Source organism: Anabrus simplex, chromosome 1 (assembly GCF_040414725.1).
Source record: "Anabrus simplex isolate iqAnaSimp1 chromosome 1, ASM4041472v1, whole genome shotgun sequence".
In the NCBI taxonomy this organism is placed as follows: Eukaryota; Metazoa; Arthropoda; class Insecta; order Orthoptera; family Tettigoniidae; genus Anabrus; species Anabrus simplex.
The window spans coordinates 182600639-182614358 of NC_090265.1; the positions used below are offsets into that span (position 1 = coordinate 182600639).

The 13720-nt window shown below is 42.6% G+C and overlaps 2 non-coding genes across 2 annotated transcripts; both read left to right on the forward strand.

The window, feature by feature from the left end:
* Positions 1–3834: 3834 nt before the first annotated feature.
* TRNAG-GCC (transfer RNA glycine (anticodon GCC)) lies at positions 3835–3905 on the forward strand. Its single transcript has one exon. It is a non-coding gene; the product is annotated as a tRNA-Gly (tRNA).
* A 6381-nt stretch (positions 3906–10286) lies between these two features.
* On the forward strand, positions 10287–10357 carry TRNAG-GCC (transfer RNA glycine (anticodon GCC)). Its single transcript has one exon. It is a non-coding gene; the product is annotated as a tRNA-Gly (tRNA).
* The last annotated feature ends 3363 nt before the right edge of the window (positions 10358–13720 follow it).

The window sequence follows — 13720 nt, forward strand, 5'->3', positions numbered from 1 at the left end:
GCGTAATTACCGAGAAACCGGTAGCAACTTTATCTGTAAGTAAAAACGTAGCCAATTGTTCACGTCCCACTATTTCAGTGAACAGACAGGCACGCACTTTCTAAAACCCCATCCAGTCGTCTCTTGAAGTTCTGTTTAGCGCAGAGTCGATAACATTTTTAGATTGTACTGTATAATACTCCCATGCAGTTAGTTAAAACACTAAAATAATTAGAATTTCATTGATGATTTTCTTTCAGAGACATACTTAGTTCGGCGTTCAATTCAAATCCGCGGTTAATCGGACCGCGTTTAACCGGGCTTCCACTGTATGTGCTTCATTAAGAACTAAACCTTTTTTTCATGGAGTTTTTTTTTGCTAGTTGTTTTACGTCGCACCGACACAGATAGGTCTTATGGCGACGATGGGATAGGGAAGGGCTAGGAGTGTGACGGAAGCGGCCGTGGCATTAATTAAGGTAGAGCCCCAGCATTTGCCTGGTGTGAAAACGGGAATGACAGTGGGGTTCGAACCTACTATCTCCCGAATACTGGATACTGGCCGCGACTGCAGCTATCGAGCTCGGTTTCATGGAGTTTTGTGCCAGACGTACCACATTCATTTAATGCCTCTTCTTAATACTTGGTTCAGTTTGTATGATTTTCACAAACTTTAAGTGTTACCCATCGTAACTGTAATGTAATGAAGTAGTTCTCTTATATCGCCTCGCTTGACAAAATTGGTAGTATCGCGTGCATTTAATATGGTACTTGCATGTTCTTTATCTAAAATATCTGGTAGAATATTGATAAAAAGTAAACATGATATGGACCAATACAGTGATTTGTGCTTTACTGTGTATAAGCTTTAAGACTTATCCCAAGTTCAGTTTGATTTCCAGAGTGTATTTGAATACACTGGCTGTGATCCGCCAAGTATGACTTGAGCCATCTCTAGCTACACCTCTTGTGCGTAGTTTCTTTAATAGTAACTCTCTAATCACACAGTCAAATGCGTCTGACAAATCTTGATATTTATTGGTTGATGCTACAGTTAACACAATTTAAAATACGGCAGTGAACTCATGGGCAAGGGCATGCGCCTCTGTGGTGTAGTGGTTAGTGTGAATAGCTGCCACCCCCAGAGGCCGAGGTTCGATTCCCGGCTCTGCCACGAAATGTCAAAAGTGGAACGAGGGCTGGAACGGGGTCTATTCAACCTCGGGAGGTCAACTGAGTAGAGTGGGGCTTCGATTCCCTCCTCAGCCATCCTTAAAGTGGTTTTGGGTGGTGTCCTACTTCTCTTCCAGACAAATGCCGGGACGGTACCTAACTGAAGACCACGGCCGCTTCCTTCCATCTTTCTTGTCTATCTCTTCCGATCTTCCTTTCACCCCCCTCCCCCCACAATGCCCCTGTTGAGCATAGGAGGTGAGGCCACCTGGGAGAGATACCGGACCTATTCCCCGGTTGCATCAATCCGACCGAAAGTCTCACGCTCCAGGACACTGACCTTGAGGCAGTAGAGGTGGAATCCCTCACTGAGTCCGAGGGAAAATCCAAACCTGGAGGTTAACAGATTAAAAAATAAAGAAAGAAGACAGTATAAATTATGGCATAAACAAAATTAAAATGAAATACAGCCCGCCTCTGTGATGTAGTGGTTAGTGTGAATTAGCTGCCACTCCCGGAGGCCCGGGTTCGATTCCCGGCTCTGCCACGAGGGCTGGAACGGGGTCCACTCAGCCTCGGGAGGTCAAATGAGTAGAGAAGGGTTCGATTCCCACCTCAGCCATCCTCGAAGTGGTTTTCCGTGGTTTCCCACTTCTCCTCCTCGCAAAAGCCGGGATGGTGCCAACTTAAGGCCATGGCCGCTTCCTTCCTCGCCTATCCATTCCAATCTTCCCATCCCCCACCAAGGCCCCTGTTCAGCATAGCAGGTGAGGCCACCTAGGCGAGGTACAGGTCATTCTCCCCAGTTGTATCCCCGACCTAAAGTCTCACGCTCCAGGACACTGCCCTTGAGGCGGTAGAGGTGGGATTCCTCGCTGAGTCCGAGGCAAAAACCAACCCTGGAGGGTAGGCGGATTAAGCAGAACATGAAAAACATTTTCTTAAGGGGTTAAGTTCCATTTTGGTGTGTTATATCACTGTTGGTAAGACAGTGTCGCCGAGCGAAATGAAGCGTCTGATGAATGACAGTCGATCATTAATCACGGAGCGCGGTCGGCATATTGTCTCAATGGCATGCACCCTGCTGGTGTTTTACGCATATCTTTTAAATCTCTATTCTAATATCCCAATAACTGCATTTTTGAGGTGATTGGTTCAAGACCGACTTTCCAAACAGGGACATTCATCTTGGATGCATGAGGAGGGAACTAGCAGAGTGCCGAATTACTTCAACTTATCTGTGTTAGTCTCCTCACTTATCCCACATTACTCGGCAAATTATTGCTCACTCCGACCTCGACGATGATATTTACTTTTTCAAGATCTAGGGGTTCTTCTATTTTCGTGTCTTTTATGGCCATCACTTCCTTAATTCGAAAGATAGGATGACCTCATAAGACTCCTTACCACCTCTCAACGTAATATCGCAATAACACTCCAAATCCTCGCCCTTCACCTTGGAACTCCCGTCTGAAATTCCAATCCTCCATAATTCACATCTCCGTAGTAAGGAGGGCGCCATCATTCCTCCAACAAATATTATCTTATTTTTCCCCATCTTCTTCACCCATCACATTTACTGTTTCTAACACTTCTCCTGGCCTGTGAGAGGGCTTTGCACTCTAGGTGGCATGCCCCGCCCTTCGGGCGGGGAATGAAAACGAATAAAATCGCCTTCGTCGTCATCGTAGGTAAGACTTCTTTCTCCAATGATCATCATCATCATCATCATCTGTTTACCCTCCAGGTTCGGCTTTTCCCTTGGACTCAGCGAGGGATCCCACCTCTACCGCCTCAAGGGCAGTGTCCTGGAGCTTCAGACTCTTGGTCGGGGGATGCAACTGGGGAGTATGACCAGTACTTCGCCCAGGCGGCCTCACCTGCTATGATGAACAGGGGCCTTGTAGGGGGATGGGAAGATTGGAAGGGATAGGCAAGGAAGAGGGAAGGAAGCGGCCGTGGCCTTAAGTTAGGTACCATCCCGGCATTCGCCTGGAGGTGAAGTGGGAAACCACGGAAAACCACTTCGAGGATGGCTGAGGTGGGAATCGAACCCACCTCTACTCAGTTGACCTCCCGAGGCTGAGTGAACCCCGTTCCAGCCCTCGTACCACTTTGCAAATTTCGTGGCAGAGCCGGGAATCGAAGCCGGACCTCCGGGGGTGGCAGCTAATCACGCTAACCACTACACCACAGAGGCGGCTTCTCCAATGATAAGATGGAAAATCTCAGGAGACTGGATGCTAATAAAGCAACATAATATATAGCGCTGTACGTCCCATTAAAGCATTCTCACTGTCGTCGGTTTAACAACCCAAGACTAAGACCAAGGCCAGTGAAATAATAATAATTTCGTGTGGCTATTTCTAGCAGAGTGCAGCCCTTGCAAGGCAGACCCTCCGATGAGGGTGGGCGGCATCTGCCATGTGTAGGTAACTGCGTGTTAATGTGGTGGAGGATAGTGTTACGTGCGGTGTGTGAGTTGCAGGGATGTTGGGGACAGCACAAACACCCAGCCGCCGGGCCATTGCCAGTGGAATAACAGTTGTGGACGGATTCACTTCAGGTCGGAGGTAGTGAGCCAGCATGCCGACACGTACAGTAATTCAGAGAATGACCCAGATAACTTTCACTGGCGAAGCATCTTGATGAAGACACAGTTCTATTAACCGGGTGTGCTGAGCATCGGTGGTTCAGTGGTAGAATGCTCGCCTGCCACGCGGGCGGCCCGGGTTCGATTCCCGGCCGATGCAAGTGATTTTTGATGCAATTCATTTTCTTCGTAATTTTATCCACAAAATTCGACTTACCCTTGGATTCAGAAAGTGGTCCCTTGTGACTGTACAATATAAACAAAATAAATGTTGCGCACTAGGAAGATAACCTCCCGAATGAATATAAAACAATACATACGTCGCTATTGTATTTAATAGATTTCAGGTTTTATCCAAATCCAACTTCGAAGGTAGATCTAACGTTATCCACGCCTGAAAACGTGCTTTTGAGGAAACAACTGGTAACTGAGCAAGCAAAACCAACGGAAATTCCTAATTCATTTACAACAATGGTCATTATTATTGTCGGCTCCGTGGTGTAGGGGCAGCGTGCCTGCCTCTTACCCGCAGGCCCCGGGTTCGATTCCCGACCAGGTGAGAGACCTTTACCTGGACCTGAGGGCTGTTTCGAGGTCCACTCAGTCTACGTGATTAGAATTGAGGAGCTGTCTGACGGTGAGATAGCGGCCCCGGTCTAGAAAGCCAAGAATAACGGCCGAGAGGATTCGTTGTGCTGACCACACGACACCTCGTTATCCGCAGGCCTTCGGGCTGAGCAGCGGTCGCTTGGTAGGCTAAGGCCCTTCAAGGGCTGTAGTGCCGTGGGGGTTTGATGATGATAATGATGATGATGATGATGATTATTATTATTATTATTATTATTATTATTATTATTATTATTATTATTATTATTATTATTATTACTTTCGCCTCTGTTGTGTAGTGATTAGCTTCCACCCCCGGAGGGCCGCGTTCGATTCCCAGCTCTATCACATAAATTGAAAAGTGGTACGAGGGCTGGAAAGCTGTACACTCAGGCTCTGGACGTCAACTGAGCAGAGGGTACTTCTATTCACTCAACCATCCTCGAAGTGATTTTCCGTGGTGTCCCAATTCTCCTCCAGGCAAATGCCGGGGTGGTACCTAACTTAAGGCCACGGCCGCTTCATGCCCTCTTTTTCGTCTATTCCTTACGATCTCCCCATCCATCCACAAGGACCCTGTTCAGCATAGCAGGTTAGGCCACCTGGGAGAGATACCGGGCCTACCCCCGGGTTATATCACCCCGACTCAATGTCTCACGCTCCAGGACACTGCCTTTGAAGTGGTAGAGGTTGGACCCCTCACTGAGTCCGAGGGAAAACCAACCCTGGAAGGTAAACAGATTAAGAAATAAATAAAGAAGAAAGTATGTCCACCTCTGTGGTGTAGTACTTAGTGTGATTAACTGCCACTCCCGGAGGCCCGAGTTCGATTCTCGGCTCTGCCATGAAATTTGAAAAGTGGTATAGTTGGGGACAAATCAAAACGACCTCGTCTCACACCACTACTTTCCAGCGGGAGCTCGGTGTCTATTAGCGACTTATAGGATTTACTACCTCTACTGCAGCCAGAGTTGCCAAATCGGCTACTGCACTCTACACGAAGAAAGGGTAAATACTACAGAGTGTGAGGAAGAAAGTGGTTTGGCAGCCGCTCCAAAACAAACAAGGGCCACTTATAACTCGTTAACTTACCAGGGTGCAGGGTGTGATTGACTACTGGCTTCCAGCTCGTTTCTAGGAACTGAGGCCGTCATGTTTTGTCCCCAAATATACGAGGGCTGGAACGGGTTCCACTCAGCCTCGGGAGGTCAGCTGAGTAGAGGTGGGTTCGATTCCCATCTCCGCCATCCAGGAAGTGGTTTTCCGTGGTTTCCCACTTCTCCTCTTGCCAAATGCCTTCATGGTACCTAACTTTCTACCTTCCCTCTTCCTTGTCTATCCCTTTAAATGATCCCATCCCCCGACCTAGAGTCTGAATCTCCAGGACACTGCCCTTGAGGCGGTAGAGGTGGGATTCGTCGCCGAGTCCGAGGGGAAAACCAACCCTGGAAGGTAAACAGATTAAGAAAGAAAGAATAATAACTGTTATTTTGAAGTTAATATTAAAAGGCCGACTATCCAGGCAGATATATTCATCTTGGGTGCATGAGGAGGGATCTAGCAGAGTGTCGAATTACTTCAACATATCTGTGCTAGTCTCCTCATTTTTATCTTTGATTTAGTGTACCCATCCCGGGCATATTAGGGCAACTATTACATAATTCGGTTTCACAAAGAGATGTATAAATGGAATTGTTGGATGAGAACCTTCAGAAGTCATTTCCCGGGCTTGAAGTCTGGTCCTCCCTACTTTCATTGCGTCACCGGCTAGAGCTCACAAGCATATGGGCAATGGAATGTTCGTAAAAGAAAATCGGCACTACATAAAATATAACGAAAGTAGGGTTCTCTATAATGTGAGAGGAATACACTAATACAGTATTATTAAATGAGAAGAATCTTTGTTGAAAATATTTGCTAAACATTTTATTATTCTGATAAAATCACTCGGTAAGTACACTAGATGATGCCATATTACAACATATAAACAAAGAAATAACCAAGACTGAAGCAATAATTATATATAGTATGCCTTAACGTACTTTTAGTTCATTCACAGTTGTAGTTGTCGCTTGGCATACCTTAAATCATTTGATTAATACGCACTGATACGTGGATATATTTATCTATAACAGCGATACTAAATGGCATCTATTATTTTAATAGGCTGATCAAAAATGGCACCATCTTGTTGAATCATATCGTTAATTAACTATCATGGTTGTAGAATGTATGCATTCCACTAGTACACTTTCTTTTACACACGAGATTGCATCGCCTATATCAAACACATGGTCTATTTGACCACAACGATTACATATTACACTGAACACATACGCGTATCCTGGGTTTACCTAACAAATTATATTCAAAGTAAAATCAACCAACGCTGGTATCGAACCCATCACCATAAAACACCTTGGGAATAATAAAACACGTAAACACATTACATAGGAAAATATCAAACATATAGCACACAATACATCTTGAAGATATGGCTTAATCAAGCCATAGTATCAGGTTAAATCCATGGTTCCGGCGTGAGTCGAACTCAAGTACTTCAGCTTCCGAGCTAAAAAATCTGAAACTCCTATCACGAGCTAATTTAATGCATAAAAATGGGGAGGAATCCGTCCTTCGCAAAATCATAAAATTATCCACGTTACTCATAACGTATCATTAGCATGGAATCGATACTGCACTGGAAATGAAAGAAAGCTCGCAGGTAGAAGCTAAGACGGTTGGAAACAACACAATATTCCCTCAGACACTGCAAATCCTTACTTTGTAAATCAATCAATCTATGACAATGTCTGTGTGCTTTGCTCTGCGGCTACAAAAATATATTGTATTCTTTCTTTCTTTCTTTCTTTCTTTCTTTCTTTCCTTTTTTCTGTTATCTTAGCTCGTTCTCAAGTACGCATTCATTTGAGAGCCATTACTTATTATTATTATTATTTATTATCTGGCTATATATTCAGCCTAATTTAGTTTATCATTACAGCCATAATTATTAAAATCCTTTATTATTCCAACATCTCAAACATCTCACAAGCTTCACCTTCCCGTATCATACCACCGCATCTCAAATCCGTTCTATTAATTTACAGAGAAGAATCCATTCTCACAGGTTGTTTAACTTATTCAATTTCACTCGCGTATCTATATAATTCACATATTACCTCGCTTTGAATATCTTCAATGATCGTTTATTATTATATGGGATTTATAAATACCTGAATCACCTTGAAGCAAACATATAGTTTATATTCAAATTACTCTGAAAATCTTTACCAGATACTAACAACACGAAAAAATTATAAATTTAGCTAAAGCGCTATTCTTCTCAAAATATGTGCTTCATATGCACTAAGAATTGATGGGATCTATATACTAATTCATGCAAATAAGTTCACTATTCTTGAATCATCAAGAAACCCTAACTAAAATAATAAATAATCTTTTCCCAGTCACACGCGTATAGTGTTCCCTACATTTAATATTATTAATTATAACTATTTAATATTTACAAAATAAAAATTGCTACTGGCATGCAAATCTCGTGGTTTAATATATTCAAATTAAATGTACTTATCGAATGCTGGGTATGGTTTGCTGTCATCTCGAGTTACACTTGAGATTTTACACCATCATGATGACTGATCTTCTCTTTGATAGTCCTTGGTTCCTCTTCATCCTACACGATCCATGTCTCGAACTGTGGTCTTCTTAGTGGAGTCTCTAGACGTTCCGTGAAGAAATGACTGCAAGCACTTAGACGCGATTCTCGTAGGCTCCAGTTCTCGGGGTTCGATGATCACTCACGAACATACAGGCAAAAATGGGAAAATCAGTTACCAAACACTGTTTATGTGCTTTGAAAGAATCTACTGGTGATTACAGTAGATCCACTAATAACTTTAAACAGATTAATCCAAATAGTAGCAAGTTTGTGTAAATCACTATTCATTTCCCCATTAATCACACAGTCTAAGTAATTATCACCACGAGTGTCCGTGGAGTATGCAAACGCTAATTTTATCAGGAATAGTTCTTTAATTTTACTGAACGTCACACACTCTTAAAATGCTTTAGATCGGTCACTATTAATTACTGAACGTAATTAGTTGTCTCACTACCTCTAAACAACCTGATGCGTTTGCCCTTTCACTAGTGATTGCATCATGAGCCGCAACTGACTGTCGTTGATATGTAAAAGATTAAATGTTGAGATAAGACTTCTATTCATCACCACTGTACATTATCTTGTACCACACGGCTTATTTCGCGATATTTTCATCGCACTGATGTGATTTTCTTCCTCGACACAATACTTCATACATCCATAGTTCACTCCTAACGTGTGAGTACTGCGGCTACACAAATTACAATGGGATACTGCATCTAAGTCCAGGTCTTATTTATAATATCTGGGCTGAGTGGTCGGGGAGGAGGTAGACCACGCCCCTGGTCATAATGGAGCTCCGGTAAACGGAATCTTACAGTGACGTGAAAGCAATCAAATTATAGCTCGTGACCCCTATTTTCTACTGATCACATTTAGATTTAATAAGATCAGCGGGTCATTCACAATCTCAAAAGCGTCCTTTTTGAAATTCACGCGTCATGGTTCACCTCGCAAGACCTCCCACCTATCTTCCTCATGTTGCCAGATTTCGGCAGTCATCTTTAGTCTGCGTACCACTATATGACAGGCGTCATGACCGATCCACTATTAAAGTATTGCATTTACTGTACATGCATCAACAATTAGTATTAAATACGTCGGTTCGAATGAGACCTGACTCATAAATTTCCAGAAATTAGTTCAGATGAAGGTGTTCTTCTTCCTCTTTTTAGTTAATTGTGATGAAGTGGCACCAATGAATGCGGTGTTGAATTAGTAAAGGATATTTATTTCTTGGGGGTTAACACACCTTAATTCAGCCCACTCTCCGACAACCTGCATTTCCACGCGAAGCGTCATCTCTCCTCCTCGCTCGCACGAAAAGAGAGCGCGATTTCAAGGTTCAGCAGTAATGAGCTATCCTTTTCTCGATACAGCGCAGAAAACTGCTCCCTTCGGGTTGGCGTATCGCAAATCACATCTTGGTTCGGCATGTAGACTAATAATTACGACATTATATGTCGCAGAATGTTGCGGGAAACGGCATATATGATTGACTTAACCTCCAAACATGCCTATGGCATGGTGATGAACGGTCACAATACCTCATTATAGGCAAATTCTAGCTCACTCCGACCCCGACGATGATATTTAGTTCCTCAAGATTTAGGGGATCTTTTAATTTCGCGTCTTTCATGGCCCTTGCCCTTCTTAATTCTTCGAAAGATAAGATGACCTCATAAGAATCCTTACCACCTCTCAACGTAATATCGCAATAACACTCCAAATCTTCACCCTTCACCTTGGAACTCCCGTCTGAAATTCCAATCCTCCATAATTCACATCTCCGTAGCAAGGAGGGCGCCATCATTCCTCCAACAAATATTATCTTATTTTTCCCATCTTCTTCACCCATCACATTTACTGTTCTCTAACACTTCTCCTGGCCTGCGAGAGGGCTTTGCACTCTAGGTGGCCCGCCCCGCCCGAATGAAAACGAATAAAATCGCCTTCGTCGTTATCGTAGGTAAGACTTCTTTCTCCAATGATAAGATGGAAAATCTCTGGATGCTAATAAAGCAACATTTAGCGCTGTACGTCCCGTTAAAGCATTCTCACTGTCGTTGGTTTAACAGCCCAAGACTATGACTACGGCCAGTGAAATAACAGTCGAGGACGGATTCACTTCAGGTCGGAGGTAGCGGGCCAGTATGCCGACATGTTCAGTAATTCAGAGAATGGCCCAGATAACTTTCACTAGCGATGCATCTTGATGAAGACCCAGTCCTATTAACGGCTTCGTTCCGTGCAACGGTGGTTCAGTGGTAGAATGCTCGTCTGCCACGCGGTCGGCCCGGGTTCGATTCCCGGCCGATGCGAGTGATTTTTGATTATTTAAATTGATTATTCATTCGATTACTTAAATAATGGGATGGAAGTTATTCGATTATTAAAAGTATTCCATTATCCCATCAGTAATAGGGTGGACATTTATCTATTCAAAGAAGAACTGACCCTGCTCATGAGTTTTGAGACTGGCCCAGCTAGAGAAACCTGTTCTTACTAATCCTCTTCCTGGAATTAATGAGTTTTGACACTCGTGAATTTTGAGACTCGTGAGTTTTGAGACGACACGGGAGAGATTGTGATATTTGTTCAACAATTACAGGAGTTGTCCATGAAAAAAGAAAATCGGAGTGGACGTTCATTATCATCAGACACATTCATTAGCGACACTGATGAAATGGAACCAGAGAACAGACGTGTAACGCTGAATCAGTTGGAGTCCAAGGATTTTCGTTCTGAACTGACGGCGGGAATGGTGTTCACTCAGCTCATTGGCCTTTTAGCTGGTGTGATGATAGAGATATCCTGTATATTCTGTATATCTTTCTTGGTTTTTTCCTCGGACTCAGCGAGGGATCCTACCTTTACCGCCTCACGGGCAGTGTCCTGTAGCGTGAGACTTCTGGGTCGAGGGATACAACTGAGGAGGAGGAGGATCAACAGCTCGCCCAGGCGGCCTCACCTGCAATGCTGAACAGGGGCCTTGTGGGGAGGGGGGTATGTGGGCGATGGGAAGTTTGCAAGGGATAGACAAGGAAGAGCGAAGGAAGCGGCCGTGACCGTAAGTTAGGTACCATCACGGCATTTGTCTGGAGGAGAAGCGGGAAACAACGGAAAACCACTTCGAGGGTGGCTGAGGTGGGAATCGAACCCCGTTCCAGTCCTCGTGCCACTTTTCAAATTTCTTGACAGAGCTGGGAATCGATCCCGGACCTCCGAGGATGGCAGCTAAACACACTAACCACTACACCACACAGACGGACACATTCTGTGTATGTAGGATTACAAAGTGAACAATACATTTCCGACACAATTATGAGTATGATTGCAATTTTCCGTATAAGTAGACATTAGACCAGGTGTAACGGTTCAAATCCCGTTACAAGATGATATCTGTATTTTTATTATTGTATGATTTTATCTGTATTTTATTATTATTATTATTATTATTATTATTATTATTATGTCAGTATTATTATTATGTTATCTGTGATATTGTTACTATTATTGTAATTATCAGTCTTATTTAATTCAATTTTGCAATGCCTGTTGCTTGCAAGATTGTACTTAGATGTATGCATATATACGTATGTGTAGAATAACACTCAATACCTGTACAGTGAGAATTGTTGTATATATCAGAGATTGGAAGTGACGTTGTTATATTGCGATACCACTGGCGATTCTGCCAAGTCATCGCCACTCCATGGCTACGGCATCGTATTTATTTAGATATGCGCTCAGAGTGTCGGCCGGCCCGGGGCTATTTCACCACTGGATGTAATATCTGTTGCGTAGGTGGGAGTATGTCATTGTTATTTCTGGAGATTACGTAGCTGTGTCAACCAACGTCTATAAAAGGTGGGTGCATATTGTAGCGTCAGTCATTAGTTATACGGATGCAGTACAGTGAAGAAGTCTACTAGATCAAGAGGCCTTAGTTGGTCAGTCAACCAGTGTGAACGAGAGATGGTGAAGACTCAGTGAGCCATTAATTATTGGTCATTGAGAGAGTGAGACCAAGAGGTTGGTCCGCCACTTAGTGGAAGACACGGACGCAAGGGCTTACCATGAAGTCAGAGAGGGCAACCCAGGACCTACCAAGAGGTAATACCATACTGACTTACAAAGAAGTCAGATGAGATGGAGAAGAAGCAGTCACAAGGATGTATCACCACGTTAGGCGTGACATATCTACAGTAAACACCAGATCAAAGGAATACGTCGTAATTACACTAAAAGTGTTGAAGGTACAGTCAAGTGAATCAGTGAGGGAAATATTTCGTATAAATTGTTAAATGTCCGGTCAAGAAGAATTCAAATTCATGCCTAGTTTCTTTCAGTTGCAATGTCATAATTTCACATTCTCATCTGTTTTATCGCAACAAGACTCACTATTTTTTTGATATATTATTTAAAGAATATATATTGTTCTATCAAACGAATTCATAGTTTTATTTCAATGAAGGTAAAATATCTTAACCTCAAAATTAATGGGGAAACGGAACGCCAATCTCCTTTTCCCAGAACTTATATGGTATGTTGTCAAAAGTAAGCTTATTACCCCACACCCTCGAGATAGTCAAGAGTCTCATTGTATTATTGCTGTACTGAGTGACAGCTGGCGCCCTTCAAATAACGTATGTGTAAGTAAGCAGGTAACAAGTAAGTGTGAGTACAAGGTCCGACGAGTGTGTATTTTATTTAATGAATATTAATTTTCATAATTTCCATTTTAAATGCAGATATTCAGATTTTTCAAGTTAAATGCAGTTTTATATAATATTTGTAAATTTAGTCAGCGAGTCAGGAACATCTCACAAAGTGTCGACGCAACGTGGGACTCGAATAAATTCAGAATTTGTTCTGAATGACAGCATATCATAGGTTCATTTTGGGAGGAGTATGCAAATTTAAGCCAACGGAATTATTACCGGTAAATATTAGGAGTGTAACTTTGTGATATATATTTGTATTTTGGGGATATGTCAAGGGATTTGAAGAGGGAAATTAATTTGAGATCGCGTACTATCACTAGCGAGCCAATGATGGACAAGGAAGACAATAACAAGTCATGTGACGACGAGGTCATTGCTTCTGCGGACATCCAAGGTGAAATTCAGAGTAGGGAACAGGTGAATACGATGGAAGCTTCTGAGTTAATTCAGGAAAGTGCAGAAATTGAGAAGCACACTGAAACTCAAAAGGAAATCGCGGGGGGAATGAACCAAGATTTTTTTAATTTGTTCATGGCCAGAATGACCGAGCTCAGTGAAAATAGTCAGAAAAGAATAGAGGAAAAATTTGATATTAGTAGCGAAAATAATGAGAAACAAATGGAAGAAGTGATTGGTAGCTGTAGTAAGAGGGAGAAAGAGATTGATACTAGTAATGAAAATAATAAACAGATGGAAGAAATGATTGGTAGTTGTAACGAACGTTTTAATGCGATTAATGATAAATTAGATAGGTTAAGTGAATCACTAAATTCTAAAATAGATACTAAGATAGTAGAGGTAACTGGTCAAATATACAAGTTAGAAAATAAGTTTAATAAAGTGTGCGTTGACCTTAGAGGAGAAAGGGAGTTGAGTCGGAGCGGTTTTCATACTCAAATTGAGCATGTCAAAGGAACATGTACAAACAAGATCGTACTGTTAAGTAATAAAATTTCG